General features: G+C 37.4%; 1 protein-coding gene across 3 annotated transcripts in view; it reads left to right on the top strand.

Annotated features, from left to right (window-relative positions):
• Window positions 1-25,713, top strand: part of LOC106132000 (uncharacterized) — a 110,970-nt gene that overhangs the window by 42,795 nt on the left and 42,462 nt on the right. The window lies entirely within an intron of this gene.

Here is a 25,713-nt window from a genome sequence, read left to right as displayed (position 1 = left end):
TTACGAAGAGATGGAGTGCTCCTTTTTATTTTTCTATTGGTACCGGGAACCACACGGCACTATATTTTATTAAAATTTAATTACACTGTCAAGCCCGTTTGACATTTAAATCGGATAGACTTGCCCTTAACGCAACGAGAAATGGTCGCGTGCATGACACACATTTAGCACCGCGAAATGATTATGTCTACGACATATACATACATACATACCTACATATAATCACGTCTATATCCATTGCGGGGTAGACAGAGCCAACAGTTTTAAAGAAATGATTATGTCTTTAAAATATACATACATACATATAATCACGTCTATATCACCTGCGGGGTAGACAGAGCCAACAGTCTTGACGAAATTATTATGTCTACAAAATATACGTACATATAATCACGTCTATATCACTTGCGGGGTAGACAGAGCCAACAGTCTTGAAATGGCTGATAGGCCACGTTCAGCTGTTTGGCTTAATGTAAGAATTGAGATTCACATAGTGACAGGTTATTAGCCCGTCGCCAAAAAGAAGAATCCCAAGTTAAACATTATTTATAATTATCACATGAAATAAGTCACACGGAAAAGGTAATGTTTGTATGTATATTTTAATTACTAGGTACAATCGTTCACAGACTGCCGTGTGGATTCCGGCACTTATAACAAAAAACCACCACTACATCTCGTTCCCATTGATGTCGTAAAAGGCGACTTAGGGATAGGATTATAAACTTGTGATTCTTCTTTTAGGCAATGGGCTAGCAACCTGTCACTATTTGAGTCTCAATTCTATCATCAAGCCAAAAATCTGAACGTGGCCTATCAGTATTTTCAAGACTGTTGTCTCTGTCTACCCCGCAAGGGATATTGACGTGACTATATGTGTGTTTGTATGTATGTAATCGTTCACAGACAGGTGTGTCCCGTGCGAAAGTAGTTTTAGAGCCGTTGGCATTGCCTTGAATTTTTATAGACGTTTCTTTGCATAAAACATTTATATTCATTATTAACCGACTTTTACCAGCAGCTTCATCCGCGTGAATTAAGCGCCAACTACAAAAAGCGACGAATTTAACGCTATCTACAAAAAAAAGTGACGAAATTATCGCATCTCATGTAAAGCAAAGAATTAAACGCCGCCTTCACAACAGCAATCATTTTAGCTCCACCTACTAAATAATGAAGGCTTTTCGCAAATCCCACGGGAGTTTTTACCAGGATGAAAGATACCATATGTCATTCTCCAGACTTTTAATGATTATAGGTATATACGCAATATTTCAAGAAAATTAGCTTAGTAGATAACCAGGGAAGAGCTAACAAACAAATAAATAAATTTTGGGATATCACAAATCCTACTCGTTGTGTTATTTTTGTGCCGTGTAGATCCCGGCACCAATAGAAAAAAAAATGGACCACTCCATCTCTTTCCTATGGATGTCGTAAAATGCTACTAAGGGATAGGCTTATATACTTGAGATTCCTCTTTTAGGCGATGGGCTATAAACCTGTCACTATTTGAATCTCAATTCTGTCACAAAGCCAAGCCGCTGAGCGAGGCATTTGTCTTTTGATGACTGTTGGCTCTGTATCATATTTAATTTCTGACAAAACTTGACTAAAAAGTCATCGCAAAATGCACTTGTGCGCATGCGTCACGAATTCTAAAGTATCTTTGTTGTAATGGTCATCGGTGTAAAATAATAAAAAGCCGTGACTCATGGAGATGGTATGAAATATAACTATGTTTGAAAGATCAAGAAACTTCGACCACATTTAACATATCCTGTTACTTATTCCTCATGGCTTTAAGCATGCATCCTCACCACTCTGGAGAGGAGCCCGGGGTATGCCCTTGACAATGTATCCCTGGATTGGGTGAGTCGGGTTTTTACACGAAGCGACTCCCGTCTGACCTCCGCAACCTTTGCAGGGGAACCTAACCCGTATTGGATCCATGGTTACACATCCAGTTGACTATTTGTGGCTCATTGAATGTGCAGGTTTCTCAGGACGTTCCTGATTCGATCAAGTCAAGTTACCAAGACGAACACGCTTATCCATTTCAACGTTACTATCAAAACTCTTCATGTTTATTTGCTTAGTCAACCTGCTTTCATTCATCTTCTCGACATCTAAACCATCTAAGCATTCCTTTTTCTATTCCTATCACTATATATTCTCTCTCATAAAACCTTCACTTATTAGTCTTATTACGCTATTTCTAATTCTGTTACTCAATATTACACAGATCGACTCTAATATTAAAATTGAGTTTATTTATTTGTTTGTTATCACTTCTCGGGTTATCTAATAAGTTAATCTTCTTGAAATATCACGTATATAAATAATCAAGATTCTGGAGAAGGAAATAGGGTACCTTTCGTTCCTGTGAAAACTATATTCACTGTGGGATTTGCGATAAACCTGTATTCATTTGCGGGAGGCGTTAAATTCGTCACTTCACTACATAGTATAAAACAAAGTCGCTATTTTAGTCTGTTTGTCTGTATGCTTAAATCTTTAAAATTACGCAACGGATTTTGATGCGTTTTTTGTAACAGGTAGAGTGTGATTCAAGAGGAAGGTTTTTATGTATAATAACATTTATAATTTTGCACCCGTGCGAAGCCGGGGCGGGTCGCTAATTCTGTATATAGATGACGTTTAATTTATTGCTTTTTTTATCGCTTTTTCAAGATGGCGCTAAATTCACGTTTGCGAAGCTGCGGTTAATAACTAGTACTCCATAATGCTCTCATTTCCACCACATTTATTACAGTACCTACCTTGCAAAATAATAAAAATTTTACCTTGAAAAAAGGTTTTTTGACCCATTTTATTACGCCAATCAGTCATATGTATCATTTCGAACAAGATTGTAAAATGACTTTTCGCTTCGGTAACCACCCCAAGTTATTGCAATACATATAAAAGGCACTTAAAAAGTCACGGAATAAGGTTTAAAATTCAATGAAACAATTCAGTATGTAGAATCTTCGTATTGATGGAAAATGGTTCATAATAACTTGACAAAAAGGTGGATTTTTCAATGTGTAAACTGAAAGTTATATTTTTGCATTCAGTTATGGGAGATAATGGTGCATTAACATGTAGATACTTAATTGAAAATAATGTTAGTGCAGCTATAGTTATATGATGACTAAGTTTAAACCGTAAAATATACTGTTATAAATAACTGCATTATATGTAATCAAAATCTTGTACATGTATCATACATACATACATACATTAAATGTATAGGATAAATTACACAGATTGAGTTAGCCACAAAGTAAGTTTGAGACTTGTGTTACGAGATACTAACTCAATGATACTATATTTTATAATAAATACTTATAAACATAAACATTCAAGACACAGGCCAATCAGAAAAAGTTCTTTTCTCATCATGCCCTGGCCAGGATTCGAACCCGGGACCTCCGTTGTCACAGACAATTTTACTACCGCTGTGCCACAGAGGCCGCCATAATACATACATAAAATCACGCCTTTTTCCCTGAGGAGTAGGCAGAGTAGTACATATTTCCACTTGCCACGATCTCTGCATACTACCTTCGCTTCATCCACATTCATAACTCTTTACATGGACATTCGACGGTTTCGGGCACTCTTGACCTGACCCTTTACTAGGACATCCTTAATTTGATCAAGATATGTTCGTCTAGGCCTTCCCACTCCAACCTGGCATCATGGGATAAAAAAAGTAACTTAAATAATGAATTTAAAATTAAATAATGCCGTGTGGTTCCCGGCACCAATAGAAAAAAGAATAGGACCACTTCATCTCTTTCCCATGGATGTCGTAAAAGGCGACTAAGGCTTATAAAAACTTGTGATTCTTCTTTTAGGCGATGGGCTAGCAACCTGCCACTATTTCAATCTCAATTCTATCTTAAGGCCAAACAGCTGAACGTGGCCTATCAGTCTTTACAAGACTGTTGGCTCTGTCTACCCCGCAAGAGATATAGACGTAATTATATGTATGTATGTATGTAAATAATGAATAAACAATATTAAGTCCATCTGGAGAGGAAATTACTACTGGAAGAGTTTCTTCAGCTTCACCAGTGGTCGATTTGTTTAGACGAGGTACCAGCCGAGTACGAATACGGGCATAATAGGACCACTCCATCTCTTTCCCATGGATGTCGTAAAAGGCGACTAAGGCATAGGATAATACACTTGGGATCCTTTTTCATGCGATGGGCTAACAACCTGTCACTATTTAAATCTTAAGCCGAACAGCTTAACGTCGCCTCTCATTGTTTTCAAGACTGTTGGTTTGTTATCTCAAGTTAATAATAAAAATCTTTACCTTAGTCAAATTTATACAGCTCAATATATGATGTGTATGTATCTGTACCTTTCTTTCTCAATGATCGTGACATAAGACCGGACAGACTAACAGACAGACTTATTAATATGTGAGAAAGGCAGCGGACGTCCGTGAGTACAGGCCTTATGGGGCGACGTGCGTGTGCGCACATCCTAATTGATGTTTTGTGTCGATGACTTTAGTGGTCAGGTATTTTATAACTTAGCTTTCATCCGCAGCTTCGGTCGCGCTAATGAAGCGCCACCTACAAAAGATAAAAGGATTTTTCGCGTGTGGTTCCCGGCACCAATAAAAAAAAGAATAGGACCACTCCATCTCTTTCCCATGGATGTCGTAAAAGGCGACTAAGGGATAGGCTTATAAACCTCTTTTAGGCGATGGGCTAGCAACCTGTCACTATTTGAATCACAATTCTATCATTAAGCCAAATAGCTGAACGTGGCCATTTAGTCTTTTCAAGACTGTTGGCTCTGTCTACCCCGCAAGGGATATAGACGTGACCATATGTATGTATGTTTTTCGCAAATTCCATTGGACACATATTTTTCCTAGATGAAATAGAACCATATGTCTTACTACAAAATTTAAGTTATATGTGCATTATTTCTTTGCTTCTTATAGTTGCAGCGTGATGTTATATAGCCTAAAGCCTTCCTCGATAAATCTATTTTACACAAAAATAATTTGTCAATTCGAACCAGTAGCTCCTGAGATTAGCGCGTCCAAACAAACAAACTCTTCAGCTTTATAATATTAGTATAGATAACGTCAACTATGCAATTATCCAAACTTATAATAGAAATGTGGACGCGTCTTAACATCTCTTACCTAACAATTCATAAGACAGTGTTGACTTAACACCGCACGCTTCTAAAATAAACAATCTTAAAACAAAGGGTCTAATGTAAGGTTAACATACACACATTATAATGAATTTCTCGCCTTGAAATTGGTACGGTCAACAGGGCAATAACCTTTTAAGATTCCCCTTTTTTTGGTAAATTACATAGATACATATTAAGACATCTATGTCACTAACGGAGTAGACAGATCCAACAGTCTTGAAAAGACTGATAGGCGTTTTAGCTGTTGGACTTAATGAAAGAATTGACTCAATGACAACGAAAAAAATTTCTTCATCAATATTTCTGACAAAACTTGACTCAAAATTACCAAAATGTCATCGCAAAATGTACTTGTGCGCATGCGTAACGAATTCCAAAGTATACTTGTTGTAATGGTCATCGGTGTGAAATAATAACAAAATTTCGCAACAAACAAACCTCCGTGTGGTTCCCGGCACCAATAGAAAAAAAAATAGGACCACTCCAACTCTTTCCCATGGATGTCGTAAAAGGCGACTAAGGGATAGGCTTATAAACTTGAGATTCTTCTTTTAGGCGACGGGTTAGCACCTGTCACTTTATATGAATCTCAATTCTATCAGTAAGCCAAACAGCTGAACGTGGCCTTACAGTATTTTCAAGACTGTTGGCTCTGTCTACGCCGCAAGGGATATAGTCGTGATTATATGTATGTATGTACCTAACAAACAAATAAACGCATTTATAAAATCAGTTGGGATTATAAATTCTGTGCCGGCAAATAGAAATGCTATCACCTCATTATAATGCGCAAGTCATACACAAGACAATAGTCACACATTAAAATATGCAAGAGGAAAAAAAATACGTGTGTGTGACTGACAGATAGGGGGTTTTAAGAAATTAGCTGTTTAATTCCATTTCGTATACGTACCTACATGTAGTCACGTCTATATCCCTATGTGGGGTAGACAGAGCCGACAGTCTTGATGAGACTGAAAGGCCACGTCGGCTGAATGGCTTTATGATGGAATAAGATTGCCGAGCTTGCATGAAGAGAGTTTTGAATGTGGATAAAGCGAAAGAAGTATGCAGGGATCGTGGCATGTGGAAAAATGTAGTCTCTGCCTACCCCAAAAAGATTCTTCCTGATTGAAATGTCTTAAAGTGGATTATATCCATTAATACTACTCGTGCGAAGCAGGGGCGGGTCGCTAGTTAAAACAATAAAATATGCCTCTCTTTATATAGCACTAGCTGTGCCCGCGACTTCGTCCGCGTGGAATAGTAATTTTGGGCATCATTGAAGCCCTCAAGGAAGAATTACTTTCCCCGTCTTTTTTTTCACATTTTCCATTATTACTTCGCTCCTAAAAGTTGCAGTGTGATGTTATATAGCCTAAAGCCTTCCTCGATAAATGGTCTATTCAACACAAAAACAATTTTTCAATTCGAACCAGTAGTTCCTGAGATTAGCGCGTTCAAACAACCAAACAGACGAACAAACAAACAAACTCTTCAGCTTTATAATATTAGTATAGATACTGCGTTCTTACAATTAAACAAAAGTTAATTACATATAGTACTCGTAAAACCATTCAACTACCACTAATTTCTATATCGGCTCATTACAGACATATAACTCAGTGCCAAACATTGGCAGGTTATTTGACCACCCGCAGTCGAAGGGTTATGACCCCGCCGTGATATATAGCCTTTTAAAGGGTTAATAGAGATCACTGTGCGGCAGAAATCTACCACAAGATGTTAAGTCCCTTCGTTTTGTTGAATTTAGCAAATCAATTATGTTGTGGGTGGCGTTAAAATTTTAAAGTTAAACCATAATAATTTAGCTGATGTTAATCCGTACATACATACATACGGTCACGTCTATATCCCTTGCGGGGTAGACAGAGCCAACAGTCTTGCCTGCCTGTGCCGTGTGGTTCCCGGCACCAAAAGAAAACAGAATAGAACCACTCTATCTATATTTTGAGTTTTTGAATTCGAATAGTGTTAGGTAGCTAGCCCATCTAAAGACGAATCTCAAGCCTTTACCTTAGTCGCATTTAACGACATCCATGGGAAAGAGATAATTGATCAAGAACCACAAAGCATTTCACACGATCCCTGTTGAAATGTATAGAAGCTAGTCTTTATAATAGAACTGAATATTTTTTTCTACTTATTATGAGAGAGGAAGAGTCTAATTATCTTAAAAATATCAAACTATTTTATGATGATGACACTGGTCTAGCTTTAGGCTACAAGTACTAGTTTGAATACTAATAACGTGCATTACACTAAGTTAAAGGAATGCTGTGTAAAATAAAAATAACTCAGAACTCTCCTCCGCTCGCTCATCATTTGGAAATCCATTCTGTAACGTAGTAACTTATCAACATTTTAATATCCAAGTTATTTAGTTTTTTTTTTATTCAAATTTACATATACATACACACATAACATTAACATTATAGATACATACATATATTCACGTCTATATCCCTAGCGGGGTAGACAGAGCCACCAGTCTTGAAAAGACTGGCTTGACTGGAATAGGCCACGTTCAGCTTTTTGGCTTGATGACGATAGAATTGAAATTCAAATAGTGACTGGTTGCTAGCCTATCGCCTAGAAGAGGAATCCCAAGTATATGAGCCTATCACTTAGTCGCCTTTTACGACATCCATGGGAAAGTGACGGAGTGGTCCTATTTTTTTTTCTATTGGTGCCGGGAACCACACGGCATTATAAGTGGAATGAAAAATGTTACTTTTTGTAGGCAACCTTCTTGGTATACTCGTACGCCACAGCAACGGTTCCCATGATGTTGTTTTGTTAGAGATATTGTCAAAATATTTTTTTATTGTAAAAGATTCTTAATTTTTATGTTTATAATATAATTATTTTAAACTGATTATTTTCTCCTCTTTTCTCCTTTTATCTTCTGTAGGAATAAATAAATTTAATAATTATACTTCCTACACTTTTATTTCTTTTTAGCCTCTCAACAGTCCACCTGAGTAAAGTTTACTCAAGTAGGCTGTTGACCATATAGCTGACACCAAATTGTTGTTTCTGCTCAATTTATATTTTGTGTTGACACTATGCCTGGGGCGTAGACGCATCAGTCAAGTGTGATTGATTCTAGGGTAAAAAAGCAAAAGACAAGGTCTAAAAATAGAAGGGCAGTTAGTGCTTTAACTTTTTAATATTTTTACACACACATGTACATACATATGACGTCTTATACTTACATTATGCTGTGATAGCGAAAAAAAAGGAATTACTTTTCTTCCCGTAGGTACTATAAAAGTTAATCAAAGGATAGGCTTATAAACTTGGGATTATTCTTTTAGGCGATGGGCTAGCGACCTGTTACTATTTGAATCTCAATTCCATCAACAAGCCATACAGCTGAAAGTGGCCTTTCACTCTTTTCGAGACTATTGGCACCGTAAGGGATAAAAATTATCTCTCGTTCCCGCGGAAATTTTCAAAAATCCTTTTTTAACGGATGCCTACATCATAGCAACTATAAGTATGTGACGTCATGCCGCTGAGCCTGCGCCCCTCTTCACGCGAATATATGCGCGCGCGCCCCGGTCTTCGCATTTGGTCTACTTCAGCGCTCACCAAGTCAAGTAGCTCCCTATCCTCCGGCGGCTACTCCCTGGATCTCGTGTCTATAGCTGAACCCACGGTCTCTTAAAAATTGTGAACCTAGTCCTAATCAAGGTTGTAGTTTCATTCTATGGATTTTTTAGAATTATCTCTCGTCACTCTTACCATATGCATGCGAAATTTCAATTCGATTGGTCCAATAGTTAGAGCTGTGCATTGGTAGATCAGTCAGTCAGTCACCTTTCCGTTTTAAACGTGATTTAGTGACGTCAAGAGCAGCGTCAGTTAGATGGCTTAGACATGGAATAAAGACGTTTATAGCCTCCTTGATCGTCTTTTATTGGCAGACCAACTGGCACGCACTGTAATTATCTTCGCTCATTATCGTTTATTTTCAAATGAATGACATTTAGTTTGGTTTTCATAGACGTTATAGGACCACTCTACGAGTATAAATTCTTCGGATGATGATATAAGAGCAACGTACAAATAAAAACATGTAGTGCATAAAAATATTCTAAGGCTAGATATTGGGTTGACCGGTTACTCTAAATCGTTAACTTTGTAATGTGTTTTAAGAATGTAAGGTGAAGGCCTAGACGAACATACATCGAATATTATCAGGTCTATATCCCGTGCGGGATAGACAGAGCCAACAGTCTTGAAAGACTGATACTAACGTACTTTGATCAAATTAATTACGTCGTGGCAAAAGGTCAGGTCAAGAGTACCCGAAACCGAGCTTGCATGAAGAGTGTTTTGAATGTGGATGAAGTGAAAGAAGTATGCAGAGATCGTGGCATGTGGAAAGATGTAGTCTCTGCCTACCCCTCCGGTAAAAAGGCATGATATACATTTATATGTATGGCTAGGTAAAGGAGCTTATTTACCTTAGTTCATTTTAACGAAACAGACGAATATCCTGTCCACAAGTGTCGGGAACGACACGATACATCAAAAAGTGATTTTTTTATTTGTTATTAATAATGTAACTGTTTTGTTTTCAGGTAATTTTTGTCTAATCCAACCGTCTGCAGTAAGTCCAATTCGCACACAGATACCTTATTTATAACGGGTTAGACAGAGCCAATAGTTTAACTGGATAGCTTGAATAAAAAGGATTCGGGATAAGTCACAAATTTCTAGCCAATCCCTTGATTGACTTTTGGACTTTTTATTCACCTACAAGTAACATATGACAATAAGTTTTTTTGCTTAAATACATAAAGATAGTTTAAAGTTAGTTAAATAAATTCCAAAATAACAGTTAAATGCTAAAATTACATGTACGCAATTCCTACTAAGTGGAATAGCAACAGTACATACATACAGTCTTGAAAAGACTGATAGGCCACGTTCAGCTGTTTGGCTTAATGATAGAATTGAGATTCAAATAGTGACGGGTTGCTAGCCCATATCGCCTAAAAGAAGAATACCAAGTTTATAAGCCTATCCCTTAGTCGCCTTTTACAACATCCATGGGAACGAGATGAAGCGGTCCTATTGTTTTTTTTATTGGCGCCGGGAACCACACGGCACAGTACTTCAAAGCAATCCTCCGCATACTAACAGGATATGAAAAATTAATGTAGTCTTGCATAACTCGTTCAATTACAAGAATGTAACGGTGTATGCGTAATGCAGGCATAATAATTTGCGGGAACATTGAATAAGACGTATAGAAGTGACTAGTTAAGGATAAAGTCACAAACTTGTTTATACGTTATGTACTTATCTTCCTGACTTTAGTCCCGGTTGCATCCTCATTGCTCTGGATAGGAGACCAGGGTATGCCTTTAATGTGAGGCCTAAAAAATAAACTTCCCATCTGAATGACATTACCTGGTCCAATATTTGAGTCCATATATCAATACATCTTACATAATCATTACATACATACATACATACATATAGTCACGTCTACATATATCCCTTGCGGGATAGACAGAGCCAACAGTCTTGAAAAGACTGTTAAGCCACTTTCAGCTGTTTGGCTTAATGATAGATTGAGATTCAAATATATATGATTCAATTTGAGTTAGGTTAGTTTCCCCTGCAAAATTTATGGTGTTCAGATAGCATTAGGAAAATAAATAAATATAAATAAATACATACAGGACAAATTACACAGATAGACAGAGTTAGTCGATCGATGTAAGTTAGGGACTTGTGTTACGAGATACTAACTCAACGATACTATATTTTATAATAAATACTTATATAGATAAACATCATAAACCTAGGCCAATCAGATAAAGTTCTTTTCTCATCATACCCTCGATCTACTTTGTACTTCAGCCTAACTTCACGACTTTTTTTTAACAAAGTATTGTCGTCTCCATACGATATTAACTCAATGAGAACCTGAATGGTTAGTGCCATCATTTGATAGTATCTCGTGTTATTTGGGCCGGTTCTAGTTTTTTTTTGCGAAAAAACAGTTAAACGTCATCCTACATACATACATACATATGATCACGTCTTTATCCCCTACGGGGTAGACAGAGCCAACAGTCTTGAAAAGACTGATAGGCCACGCTCAGCTATTTGGTTTAATGATAGAATTGAGATTCAAATAGGATGACGGGTTGCTAGCCCATCGGTTAAAAGAAGAATCCCAAGTTTATAAGCCTATCCCTTAGTCGCCTTTTACATCATGGGACATCCATGGGAACAAGATGGAGTGGTCCGATGCCTTTTTTTTTTAATGGTGCCGTAAACCACACGGCACTCGTCATCCTATATGTAGATAAATGTTAACATTTCGTGATAGAATAGAATATATATTTCACACTGTGTTGTGGTTGTAAGAGGTGAGTAACGGAATATGTAATAACAATGATCCAAGATGCGTCAGAGGTCAGACAGGGTCGCGGAGGTCAAACAACGTACAGCCAAAAATACTAGTCCTAGGACTCAAATTTGACATCATGTGTTCTTTTTACTGCCGTGTGGTTCCCGATAGGATAACAAAAATGAATAGGTACACTCCTTCTCTTTCCCTTGGATGCCGTATAAGGCGACTAAGGGAAAGGCTTATTATTTGGGATTCCTTTTTTGTGCGATGGGCTAGAAACCTGTCAATATTTTAATCTCAATTCTGTCATATAGCCAGACAGTTGAATGTGGCCTTTTGTTAAAAACGTAATTATTTTTTTAATATTGGCATGATAATCACTTAAAACAGAAGGTCCTTTAAAACACACACACACATGATCACGTCTACATCCCCACTGGGATAGACAGAGCCACCAGTCCTGAAAAGACCGATAGGCCACGCTCAGCTCTTTGGCTTAGTGATAGAATTGAGATTCAAATAGTGACAGGTTGCTATCCCATCGCCTAAAAGAGGAATCCCAAGTTTGTAAGCCTATCCCTTAGTCGCCTTTTACGGCATTTGTGGGAAAGAGACGGAGTCCTCTAAGGTCCTTTAAGTAGAGACTAAATAGATTAAAGATGGTCCTATTTAGTCTCTTATACAACTTTTACGGTAGAAAGACTGAGCTGCGAGACTTGGTTTTTTTACAGGTTTTTTTTGATGGCATAACTTTTTATTGTAACATATATACATATAAACACAATATATGTATGCATGCATGTTATCTATTCGTTACAAAAAAAAAATACAAACCTTTACCTATGTAAGAATGAATGTATAGGTGTAAAAAACTTTTTCTCTTTATATATAACAATGAATGTATAGGTACTTACTGAGCCACAGGCTAAACCCTTAACGATCGATTTTGTTTTCATTTTGCAAAGAGATAATTACGTAGAACATTAAAACTACATCATTAATACTAGCCTGTAGGCTATTTTTATTATTTCGCGTAAATAATCGACGTGGCTAGTTATACTTTTGCCCCAGGATTCGACTGCAAGTAATTATCATCGTGCCGTGTGGTTCCCGGCACCAATAGATAAAGGAATGGGACCACTCCATCTCTTTCCCATGGACATCATGAAAGGCGACTAAGGGATAGGCTTATAAAATTGTGATTCTTCTTTTAGGCGATGGGCTAGCAACCTATCACTATTTGAATCTCAATTCTATCATTAAGCCAAATAGCTGAACGTGGCCTATCAGTGTTTTCAAGACTGTTGGCTCTGTCTACCCCGCAAGGGATATAGACGTGATTAAATTTATGTATGTTATAATCATTAAGGATTCGGAGCCGCGTTTCCCCAGGCATCACACCTAGCCTGGCGGAAGATCTTCCCTTTGGTGGCGGTCTACACTAGGATTTAAATCTGCGCATCACCTTTTTTATTCTGACATCTTAATCTTTTATGCCGTATACTACCCGGCCTCATAGCATTCGACTACTAGAATTTTCCATTCTGGTAATTTAAGTTGCTGACTATACCTAGGTAGTCATAAAATATCAACTGTCTTTTTATATCAAAATTTTACAATCATATTAATTCGATTTTAAGTTTATAGCACTTTTTATAAGTGCATTGGATTATGGTGTTTGTGTGAGGTATAATTTTATGGTTTGCAAAACAGTTTTGTAAAGGTCACCTATGAGAACTAACTTTTATTGCCGACTCGCTTATGCCAGGGTATTTCTAAGGTTGAAAGCGGATTATTTAAGTTATTTATTATTAACTTCATGTAAAATTTCGTCAATTATCAATTTAAAAAAAAAATGATTTTGTATTTTGTAACCCAAATAGCTGAACGTGGCCTATCAGTCTTTTCAAGACTGTTGGCTCTGTCTACCCCGCAATGGATATAGACGTGACAATTTGTATGTATGTATGTATGTTGTATTTTGTGTAGGTATTTTGTTGTTTGACCCCACAGAAAGTTCTCTGTCAGACCCAATGGTTGACTGGTAGATAATGCTTCTAGCATTAAGTCCGCCAATTGTGCTATACATTTGTATTTTGTACAATAAACTGTAAATATGAAATTATGTTAAGAGTACCCGAAACCGCCGAGCTTGCATGAAGAGAGTTATGAAAGTGAATGAAGCGAAGGAAGTTTGCAGAGATCGTGGCAAGTGGAAAGATGTAGTCTCTGCCTACCCCTCCGGGAAAAAGGCGTGATTTTATGTATGTATATTAACTGTACTGGTCGAGAGTGGTATCTGTTTAATAAACAAATACTTACTTGCATAAATTCGCAATTCTATAAAATGTCAGAAGCCGCAACAGTTGTCATTCGAGGTCTAAGGTCAGAGGTCAACAATGAACCAAGGTTTTGTCTAGCAAATGCTTCTCCACGAGTTATATGCAATATGCAATAGAGTGCCGTGTGGTTCCCGGCACCAGTACCAAAAAGAATAGGATCATGTCGTAAAAAGCGACTAAGGTATAGGCTTACAAACTTGGGATTCTTTTTTTAGGCGATGGGCTAGCAACCTGTCACTATTTGAATCTCAATTCTATCATTAAGCCAAATAGCTGAGCGTGGCCTATCAGTCTTTTAAAGACTGTTGGCTCTGTCTACCCCACAAGGGATATAGACGTGACCACATGTATGTATGTATGTATGCAATAGATATGTTGTTACGTCGTGCCGCTGGGGTCTCCCCTGGGCCCCGGGAGCCCTAAAAGAGTGCGCGCACCCTGGGTCTTCGCCCTTGGTCTACTACAACGCTCACCAAGTGCAGTAGCTCGCTATCCCCTGGCGACTACTCGCTGGATCTCGTGTCTATAGCTACCCACGACCTCTCAAAAATCGTAAAGGTAGTCCCAATAAATGGGGCCAGTCCATCACTTTCCGTCAAGGATGTCGTAAAAGGCGACTAAGGGATAGGCTTATAAACTTGGGATTCTTCTTTTAGGCGACGGGCTAGCAAGCTGTCACTTTAAGCGAATCTTAATTCTATCAGTAAGCCAAACAGCTGAATTGTTCACCCTTGCATCAATTTTGTATAATGATCCTCTTATCGTCAGGTTGGCTGGAAGAGATCCTACTAAGGGATAAGCCCGCCTTTGTACTGTACTGTTTTTATTTGTAATGTACTCCTTTAGTGAACAATAAAGCATTTCAAACTTACTTACTTACTGAACATGACCTATCAGTATTTTCAAGACTGTTGGCTCTGCCCCGCAAGGGATATAGACGTGATTATATTTTTTTTTTTTTTTTTTTTTTTTAAATATTTACTGGACAAATTACACTGATTGAGTTAGCCTCGAAGTAAGTTCGAAACTTGTGTTACGAGATACTAACTCAACGATACTATATTTTATAATAAATACTTATATAGATAAACATCCAAGACCCAGGCCAATCAGAAAAAGTTCTTTTCTCATCATGCCCTGACCGGGATTCGAACCCGGGACCTCCGGTGTCACAGACAAGCGTACTACCGCTGAGCCACAGAGGCCGTTAGGTATATTGATGTCGTAGAGGCGACTATGGAAATAAGCACATCCATCTAGTTCAACTTTTACGTAGATCCAATGTGGATAAGGTTTCCCTGCAAAGGTTGCGTGGGTCAGACTTGGGAATATTACCAGGAACGTGAGAAGAATAATGACTCTATAGTCAGTCAGTCAGTCAAACACACATTAGGGTCACCTTCAAGATCAGAAGATGACGAAGCGATAGGAATCCGTGTAGGCGATATAGTTGGCGACATGTTGCTCTTAATGTCCTGTAGTGATGGGCTGGTTCGAAATTTATCGATATATGTCAAACGTTTTTTAGATATCATTATTTTAACGATATAATGTAAATCCTTGTTTACGTGAACGAAGTAGCGGGTCATAGCTAGTAATTCATAAAACTTATTACTTTCAAAGCGAAATTAACATATTATTATCTTAAACTATTGTAACAAAAAATCTTAAAATCTTCACCAATAATGTAAATTTTTATCGATACTCGTTTTCTCACGCGCGTTGATCGATGTCAATCACCTATTCCTTTTTAAATAACTTAATAACCAAAGATTGAAGCATCTGTCCTTATAAAATATCGGAATAATACGACAGAGTAGCCACACAGCTTCATAAACCTGTTTGATTCATGCCAAAAATAAAAACAAACATGCAAAAAATTATGCAAATAATTTCTGATGCATGCAGTTCGAAACTCGTACACATAAACGTATATTTATGTATTTATAAGTCTATGAATATTAATACAGGAATAATTTCGTTGTTAAATCATAGACATGTAACAATTATAGGTCAAAGACGTATAAATTGATGTTGGCTTTGATTACAACAATGTTTATTAGCAACATTAATTATGTCATCTTTATCATTTATACATGAGTAGGTACTTACGTGGTATTCCAATTAAAGTTTTGTAGAAAATACAGAATCTAATAACTTGAGGTAAGGCTAGGCTAGGGGTTAAAGAAAATAATTTTTTTATCCTAGCTGTGACCGCAACTTCGTCCGCGTGGAATAGTTATTTTTGACATTATTGAAGCCCTCAAGGATGAATAATTTTTCCCGTTTTTTTTACATTTTCTATAATTTCTTTCCTCCTTATTGTAGCAGCGTGATGTTATATAGCCTAAAGCCTTCCTCTATAAATGGTCTATTCAACGCAGAAAGATTTTTTCAATTCGAACCTGTAGTTCCTGAGATTTGCGCGTTCAAACAAACAAACTCTTCAGCCTTATAATATTAGTATAGATTTTTCAAGACGATTTTGTACTTAATATGTAAGTACCTATAGAGATATAAAGATCGTACAAACTTATCTAATTTTTTGTGTAAAAAAATGTTTTTTGTCTGAAATGATTTCATCTGATTACCTATTCAACCCAGACCTGGCAAAGGCGGGTTTCTGCAAGATCGATTTGTCGATATTCTTGGAATATTTGTACGTTATTACGTATACACGTCATAGAATTATACTAACTTACATGTCAAGGAAAATATTTCCCAATTAAAATGTTATCGATATTTATGAAACGTGACCCATCACTAGATGCAAATGTGTAGTAAATCACAGTTACGTGTGTAAAAGGGTAAATACGCGGTCGACCATCAAATGTGCCTTTATAATTTATTTTCTTTTTTAAACCCTACAAAGTCGGGATTCTAAAGAAAAGGCAAAGGTTTTTATCTTTTGTTCCTTTCTTGAGAGTCGTGGCCTACAAAGGGTTGATAGATTAACACGTCACTTTTAAAACATTTTAGCTAGATTATCTTGGGGTTCGTCTTGTTGGCGATCTGTCACTATTTGAATCTCAACTCCATCATTAAGCCACACATATGAATGTGGCCTTTCAGTCTTTTCAAGCCTGTTAACTTTGTCTTCCCCGCAAGGGATGTAGACGTGACTATATGTATGTGTGTACGAAGATTACGACGAGAAGTAACAGGCATACGGTCCATACTTTTACATTCAACATGAAAAAAATCAAAATTCAAAACATATGAATAAAAATTCATAATTTTAAGACATTTCAATGACACTTAATAAATACTAAAAAACCAAGTTTACTGTTGATTCCAAAACGTCAGTGCAAAAGAAGCGGTAACAAACAGCACCGCAACATTTTCTTCAACAACATCAACTTCACAATTATCCTAACTTAGAATAGAAATGTGGACGAGAGAATACAAATTTAATAAAATAAAATAATTATTTTTTATTATCCTAAAATAAATCTAACTACGAGTATATGTTTGACGAGCATAAAATTTTTATTTCACAAATTATTTATATTTTAATGATATATGAATAGAAAGACCAGACTTTTTTCGTATCTTACTCTGAACAAACAAATCACAAATCTTTTCTGTATAACATTAGTATGTAAATATGCGCAACCCCATACAAATATGCTAATTTTTAAAAGCTCTTGACTTTGATGTTATTTCAATGTTACAACTATTCTTAGTTACGGCAACAGAGATCTATAAATAGAATGCTTATTTTTAACTCTCTTTAGGATGTTGACCGAGTTTTTTTGCCCTAAAAAGGAATTACTTTCCGCCAGCGAACCATTCAGTTCCACTTGTTTATGGTTATATTTGTTTGTTTTGTGGCTTTACTAGCTTTTGTTGTGCCGTGTGGTTCCAGGCACCAATAGAAAAAAATAATAGGACCTCTCCAACTCGTTCCCGTGGATGTCGTAAAAGGCGACTAAGGGGTAGGCTTTTTTTCTAAATCACGTCAGTATTCCTTGCGGTGTAGACAGGGCCGGCAGTCTTGAGAAACTGACAGCCACGTTTAGCTGTTAGGCTTAATCATAGAATTGAGGTTCAAATAGTGACAGGTTGCTAGCAAATCGCCTTTAACGACATCCATGGGAAAAAGACGAAGTGGTACTATTCTTTTTATATTGGTACCGAGAACTACACGGCACTAATATATTTTATTTTAATTCCTTACATTTTCTCTCTTCCTCACTTTCAGTGTAGAAAAATCCCAAAATACATTTAATGAAATAGCGAGTCAACACCTCATAAGACAAATTTTAATACAGAAATTATTATAAATAATGATGAATAGTTTAATTCACATTTATTTTTTTTAATTCCTTTTAAGTTTCGTCACATTAAAACAGTCGGATAACCACAGACTAAAAATAATGACCAAGGCGTCAAGTTTTTGTACCGTCAACACGGAGTATATATTAAGTTGGAGAACACATAGAACAGAACATTTAGACGGCCTCTGTGACGCAGCGGTAGTGCGCTTGTCTGTGTCACCGGAGCGGAGGTCCTGGGTTCGAATCCCGGCCAGGGCATGATGAGAAACGAACTTTCTCTGATTGGCCTGGGTCTTGGATGTTTATCTATATACGTATTTATTATAAAATGTAGTATCGTTGAGTTAGTATCTCGTAACACAAGTTTCGAACTTACTTCGAGGCTAACTCGATCGATGTAATTTCTCCCGTATATATTTATTTACATATTATGCGTTGGTAGATTCCATTCTCTCTTATCGTGTCATACAGGTATATTTTTTAGGGAAAGGTACATACATTCTTTCTTAATCAGAAAGCAAATAGCGAAATGATTCTTCATCGTCTCTTACGTGTGTGAATAACATTTATCTATTGTGTAGTGTCGTGTGGTTCCCGGCACCAATAGAAAAAAGAATACGACCACTCCATCTCTTTCCCATGAATGTCGTAAAAGGCGACTAAGGGATAGGCTTATACACTTGAGATTCCTCTTTTAGGCAATGGGCTAGCAACTTGTCACTATTTGAAAATCAATTTTATCATTAAGCCGGGCAGCTGAGCGTGGCCTTTCAGTCTTTTGATGACTGTTGGCTCTGTCTTTTCCGTAAGGGATATAGACGTGATTTATTTATGTCTATGAATAAAACATGTCTGTATTTATTTTTCTTACTCTAAAATTACACAGATTGAGTTAGCCTCGAAGTAAGTTTGAAACTTGTGTTACGAGATGCTAACTCAACGATACTATATTTTGTAATAAATACTTATAAAGATAAACATCCAAGACCCAGACCAGTCGGAGAATCGTTTCTCATCATGCCCTGACCGGGATTCGAACCCGGGACCTCCGGAGTCACAGACAAGCGTATTACCGCTGCGCCACAGAGGCCGTCAAATTATTAATCTGTTTGGTATTTTTCACAAGGTTGCAGGTTTTTTTTTAAGGTTAAATCTTTCACGCCCTCTCCATTACATATTTCCTCCGCGTCCACCGGTTCTACTCGGGGGCAATCTAAGGATAGTGTTACTGACAGGTTGTGTGCGTTGGGAAAAAAAGGTCGCGGTATTACCTTACTTTGGAAGTACTGGTTTAGTCCCTACAGACAAAAACGGGATAAGTTTTTATATGTATGTACAGTAGATAAACAGGGGCTTGTTACTTAAGATATGGATTAAAAACATACATACATACATATAATCACGTCTATATCCCTTGCGGGGTCGACAGAGCCAACAGTCTTGAAAAGACTGATAGGCCACGTTCAGCTGTTTGGCTTTAAGATATGATTGAGATTCAAATAGCGACAGGTTGCTAGCCCATCGCCTAAAAGAAGAATCCCAAGTTTATAAGCCTATCCATGGGAACGAGATGGAGTGGTCCTATTCTTTTTTTTTTATTGGTGCCGGGAACCACACGGCGTAACAAGAAAACAAATTGCTAAAAACAACTTATTCTATTATTAATTTATAGTTATTTATTTGCTACCTAACTAGCATTATAGACCCTAAGGTCTGACTGGAATAGATTGCATACATACATACATAAATCACGCATCTTTCCCGGAGGGGTAGGCAGAGACCACACCTTTCCACTTGCTACGATCCCTGCGTAATTCTTTCGCTTCATCCACATTCCAAACGACAACCATGGGAACGTGATGGAGTGGTCCTATTCTTTTTTTTATTGGATCCGGAAACCACACGGCATTAAGTAGTTTTAAAGATCTAGGCATACATACAAAAGGACAGACGCAGGAAGAGACTTGCTTTATACTATATAGTGATGATTTTAAGGACAAACAAAGATAAAAAAGCCGAAATAATTCCAATGCCACCGTTAATTCGAAATAACTAAGTACTGACTCGTATCGATACACGTACTCCAGTTGCCTTATTCGGTCCGAAATAATCGCATAATGATCGATATTCCGGGATCTCGGTACGGTATCGATTACCGTTATCGGAAATCGTGTGTGTGTTCGATTGTGGTTTCTTCGCGAAAGTGTGAGAATTTGAAGGTCGTATTTTACGTACATACATATAATCACGTTTATATCCCCTGCGTGGTATACAGAGCCAACAGACTTGAAAAGACTGATAGGCCACGTTCAGCTGTTTGGCTTAATGATAGAGTTGAGATTCAAATTGTGACAGGTTGATAGCCCGTCGCCTAAAAAAAGATTCCCAAGTTTATATAGGCCCTATCCTTTAGACACTTTTTACGACATCCATGGGAAAGAGATGGAGTGGTCCTATTCTTTTGCTATTGGTGCCTAGAATTGAGATTCAAATAGTGACAGGTTGCTAGCCAATCGCCTAAAAGAAGAATCCCATGTTATCATTACATATTAGCCTATCCTTTAGTCGCGTTTTACGATATCTATGGGAATGGGCAGTCGCGTTCGGAACTCCACCTTTCTACCGAGAACTAGGTCTATACTAGTCTATTCCCATTAAAATAATAATGAAGTCTTGAATCACGTACTGTATGGGATTTTTACGACACAGCAGTAAAACTCTTTGTCTATATACATCGTAAACGGTCTAATGCATGCCTATAGGATACATTTTATGGGCTTTCGTTTTTTTTTACTTAAGGATTAACATACATACATACATATAATCACGTCTATGTCCCTTTCGGGGTAGACAGAGCCAACAGTCTTGTAAAGACTGATAGGCCACGTTCAGCTATTTGGCTTAATGATAGAATTGAGATTCAAATCGTGACAGGTTGCTAGCCCATCGCCTAAACGAGAAATACCAAGTTTATTAGCCAATCCCTTAATCTAATTTATTAGTTTCTTACGCCATCCATGAAAAGGAGACGGCGTGGTCCTATTATAAAGTGCCGATAACCACACGGCATTAGTTAGGTACTATATATTTATTTATATTTATCATAAACAGTCAACAAATTCTAGTCTGGCATACGGAAGAGCTGAATTATCCCCGTTGATACGTTATTTACGAGGCTCTGTCGTGGTAAATCAGATCAATTCCGACTTGCCCCACCCACACAGTGCTCCAAATAGATCTAGACTTGCTGAGATGAGGCATACGGCATATCTGGAAGAAACATAGCCAGTATTTTAGGAATGATGTCCGGTCACGTAGTTTCTTTTAAATTCTCATGAAGGGCAAATAAAAATAATTGAGCTAGCTCCAACGTATTCAATTCAGATAGAGCCAGAATTTCGGAGGCCGGAGCCTTAATCGAGGATTCCCATGGACGTCGTGAAAGGCGACTAAGGGATAGGCTTATAAACTTGGGATTCTTCTTTAAGGCGACGGGCTAGCAACCTGTCGATTTATATGAATCTCAATTCTATCAGTTAACCAAACAGCTGAACGTGGTCTTTTCAAGACTATTGGCTCTGTCTACCTCGCAAGGGATATAGACGTGATTATATGTATGTACGTAATGAATCTACGTTTTACGGGCAGAGCCACTGGCACAAGTCTAGTATAAAATGTGATAACTTTATCAGCGCACGCGCACAACAACGCACCAAACGACGTGATTAAGCCAACAAAGAATTCAAATATTCATTCATTTTACCAAATTTCACGAATCTTATTGAATTGCTGACCTTAAGAATGGCTAAAATTACTATTTCAAACATTGCGTTAGTGTACGACTTTACTTCGATCACTTGTCGTTCAACCGAAGACGTCTTTGAATGTTGATGAAGCAATAATAGGGTACTATTATTGCTCTAAGAAAAAGATAGGATTTTTTGTATGTATGTATGCCGTGTGGTTCCCGGCACCAATAAAAAAATGAGAGGACCATACCATCTCGTTCTCATGGATGTCGTAAAATACGACTAAGGGATAGTCTTATATACCTACTTGATATTCCTTTTTTCGGCCATGGACTACAGTAAAAATAAGACGGAATTTTATGTACGTATTATGTATGCCGTGTGGTTCCCGGCACAATAAAACAAGAATAGGACCATTCCATCTCGTTCCCATGGATGTCGTTAAAGATGACTAAGGTAAAGGCTTATAAATTTGGGATTCATCTTTTAGGCGATGGGCTAGCAACTTGTAACTATTTGAATCTCAATTCTATCATTAAGCCATACAACTGAACGTGGCCTATCAGTCTTTTCAAGACCGTTGGCTCTGTCTTCACCGCAGGGGATGTAGACGTGATTATATACATATATGTATATTTAAATGAAAAATTACTAATAGATGGAGTTGAATGTAACTAAACTTGTCTAACAATTCAATATAAAAAAACCCCCAGTCATGTCTAAAGCTGAGTGGTATTTTTTAAGGCGTCGCATTATACTAGTAAAACTTACTAAACATGTCAATTGTCACTTTCGACATTTCAAATTCGATTGTGTCGAAACGAAACGTGTTTGTCTATAACAACGACGTCTGAAGGATTTTATTATTGTACAAAAATAAATATATTCTTAGACATAGACGTATAAAAAGAGTCGGACATTGGGTGGCTTAAAAAAATGTGAAGCATCGTATAGCCGTGTGGTTTCCCGGCACCAATAGAAACAATAATAGGACCACTCCATCTCTTTCTCATGGATGTCGTAAAAGGCGACTAAGGGAAAGGCTTATAAACTTGGGATTCCTCTTTTATTTATTCACTATTTGAATCTCAATTCTATCATTAAGACAAACAGCTGAACGTGACCTTTCAGTCTTTCAAGACTGCAGGCTCTCTCTACCCCGCTTGAGATGTAGACGTGATCATTACTTCCGGTGAAAATGCTGCAGTGTAGTTTGTTCCGCCGCTTCTTCTACTCGTGCGCATTCGAAGCGGTATTAGATATAATTAATTAGATTTAAGATATGCGACGTCAATAAGTGATACCTTGTATCCAATTTTGAAAATAAATCTATTCTATTCTAACTCTATCATTAACCCAAACAGCTGAACGTGGGCTATCAGGCTTTTCACTTAAAAAGGGATAGAGTGGTTTTATGCTTTCTTCTTTTGGTGCCGGGAACCACACGGCACAAAATAGACGATTTATTCTATTCTACACTGTGGTCATCATCCCACGGCTTGACCTTAGACCTAACCTCGTTACTACAAAATAACGTCCCATCGAAGGTAGCATTACGTTACTCGTACCTTTATCAGTAACTTGGTGTAATTTCATAAATTGGCTTGACCGAGAATCGAATACGGAACATATTCAGGTGCCCTGACCTCTAGACCACTACAAAACATTGAAGGTGTAGAAGTGAAACAATTTCTGAAAGTATTTTTTTTTTTAATTACAAATGTGTTTTGTGGGCAAAAAAATTGATATGATAAGTTTTCTACATTTAATTGTCGGAAGATTAGCGGTGATGGGTACCTGCTATTTAATACAAAATCGGATTTCTTCTTTTAGGCGATGGGCTAGCAACTGTCTACTATATGAATCTCAAATCATCAATCAATCATTTGACCACACTGCTTCACGTAGCTTTTCAGTTGTTTCTAGATTGACAAGGATCCGTCTACCCCGTATGAGATAAAGACGTCATTGCGTTAACGCACAAAATCTTACATTGTACGCTTAGTTTACACGATAAATTTTTTAGCTCACCAGTAAAACTTTGTTTAAATGCAAAGAGATACTACAACGACCACGAGAAATAAGGCTGAAGAAAATGCTGCAGTGCAGTTTGTTACCGCTTCTTCTGCACTGACGCCTTGAAAGCGGCAGTAAACTTAGTGTTAAGTAATTTATTTGACGTCAACCAATGTTGTTAAACCATACGTTTTAACAATTATTAAGCGATATGAAGTATCCTATAATACAAATAAAAATTTTGAATTTGAATTTTGATATACATATGGTCACGTCTATATCCCTTGCGGGGTAGACAGAGCCAACAGTCTTGAAAAGACTGAATGGCCACGTTCAGCTATTTGGCTTAACGATAGAATTAAGACAACTAGCTGAACGTTCGACGAACAACTAGTGACAGGTTGCTAGCCCATCGCCTAAAACAGAATCCCAAGTTTGTAAGCCTATTCCTTAGTCGCCTTTTACGACATCCATGGGAAAGAGATGGAGTGGTCCTATTCTCTTTTATATTGGTGCCGGGAGCCACACGGCACAATTGATGCCGGGAGCCACGGAACGGAATTTTGAATTTGGCTAATTTTTTATTAAATAGAAAGTAGCCTTATCTCTGTTCCATAAACAGTTTGTACCAAAGGTCGGCCGTAAGTTACACACACGTAACGCCTGAGGCAAAAGTTAGTTCAAAGAACCGCTCAACGGATTTTAGGACACTTCAAAATGTTTTCTTGCCCTCGGGGACTCAGAATTAGAAAGAGATGGAAAACATGTGTCTCACATATGCGCGTCAGCTTTAAAATAAAACAAAAAAAAAATAAAATTCGTTTATTTCTTTTACAACAAAGTGTACAAAGATACATTGTTAGGACTCGCTAGTAAGCAATATATATAAATTTAGCCTTCATGTCCATGATTTATATATTTTATTTCTTTGTGAATCTCAAACTCACTCATACTCGTGTTAAAAAAATTTGGCGCCAATGTTAACAAGAAAATTTCCAAAAGAAAAAATGACACCAATATCTTCTCTTTCTGAATCTCTATTCCATTATCATACAATCGAACTTAACGTGGCCTTTCAATCTTTAGGATTCTCTTCTGTCTGCCCCGTAAGGTAAAAATGATATATGTAGCATGTACGGTACTGCACCGTGTGGTTTCCAGTACTTTAGAATCGAACCACTCCATATCTTTCTCATGGATGTCGTAAAAGGCGACTAAGGGATAGGCTTACAAACTTGGGATTCTTCTTTTAGGCGATGTGCTAGCAACCTGTCACTATTTGAATCTCAATTCTTGCTTTAAGCCAAATAGCTGAACGTGGCCTATCAGTCTTATCAAGACTGTTGACTCTGTCTACCCCGCAAGGGATATAGACGTGATTATATGTATGTAATATATAATCAAACGTAAGAAAATCTGTTAGTATGGAATACAGAATATAGTTATACGGAAAATACTAATTACAATACATAGATGCAGTCGATCACGGTGAACCTCACGCAATGTTAATTTAAACAGACACACTTTAGACTTTTACATGTGTATTTTACACTAGATAACGCCTGCAGCTTCGCCCGCGTAAAATTAATAAGTAAGTGAATTTTCCTGCGAGAATTTCGAGAAATCATATGTCGAGCAATACAAATTATGGTGAAACAATAAAAAAATTGCCATGTCGTAAAAGGCGACTGAGGGATAGGCTTATGAACTTGGGATTCTTTTTC

Source organism: Amyelois transitella, chromosome 26 (genome assembly GCF_032362555.1).
Source record: "Amyelois transitella isolate CPQ chromosome 26, ilAmyTran1.1, whole genome shotgun sequence".
In the NCBI taxonomy this organism is placed as follows: domain Eukaryota; kingdom Metazoa; phylum Arthropoda; class Insecta; order Lepidoptera; family Pyralidae; genus Amyelois; species Amyelois transitella.
Note: the sequence above shows the minus strand (reverse complement) of the source record. Positions and strands in the feature narration are given on the sequence as shown.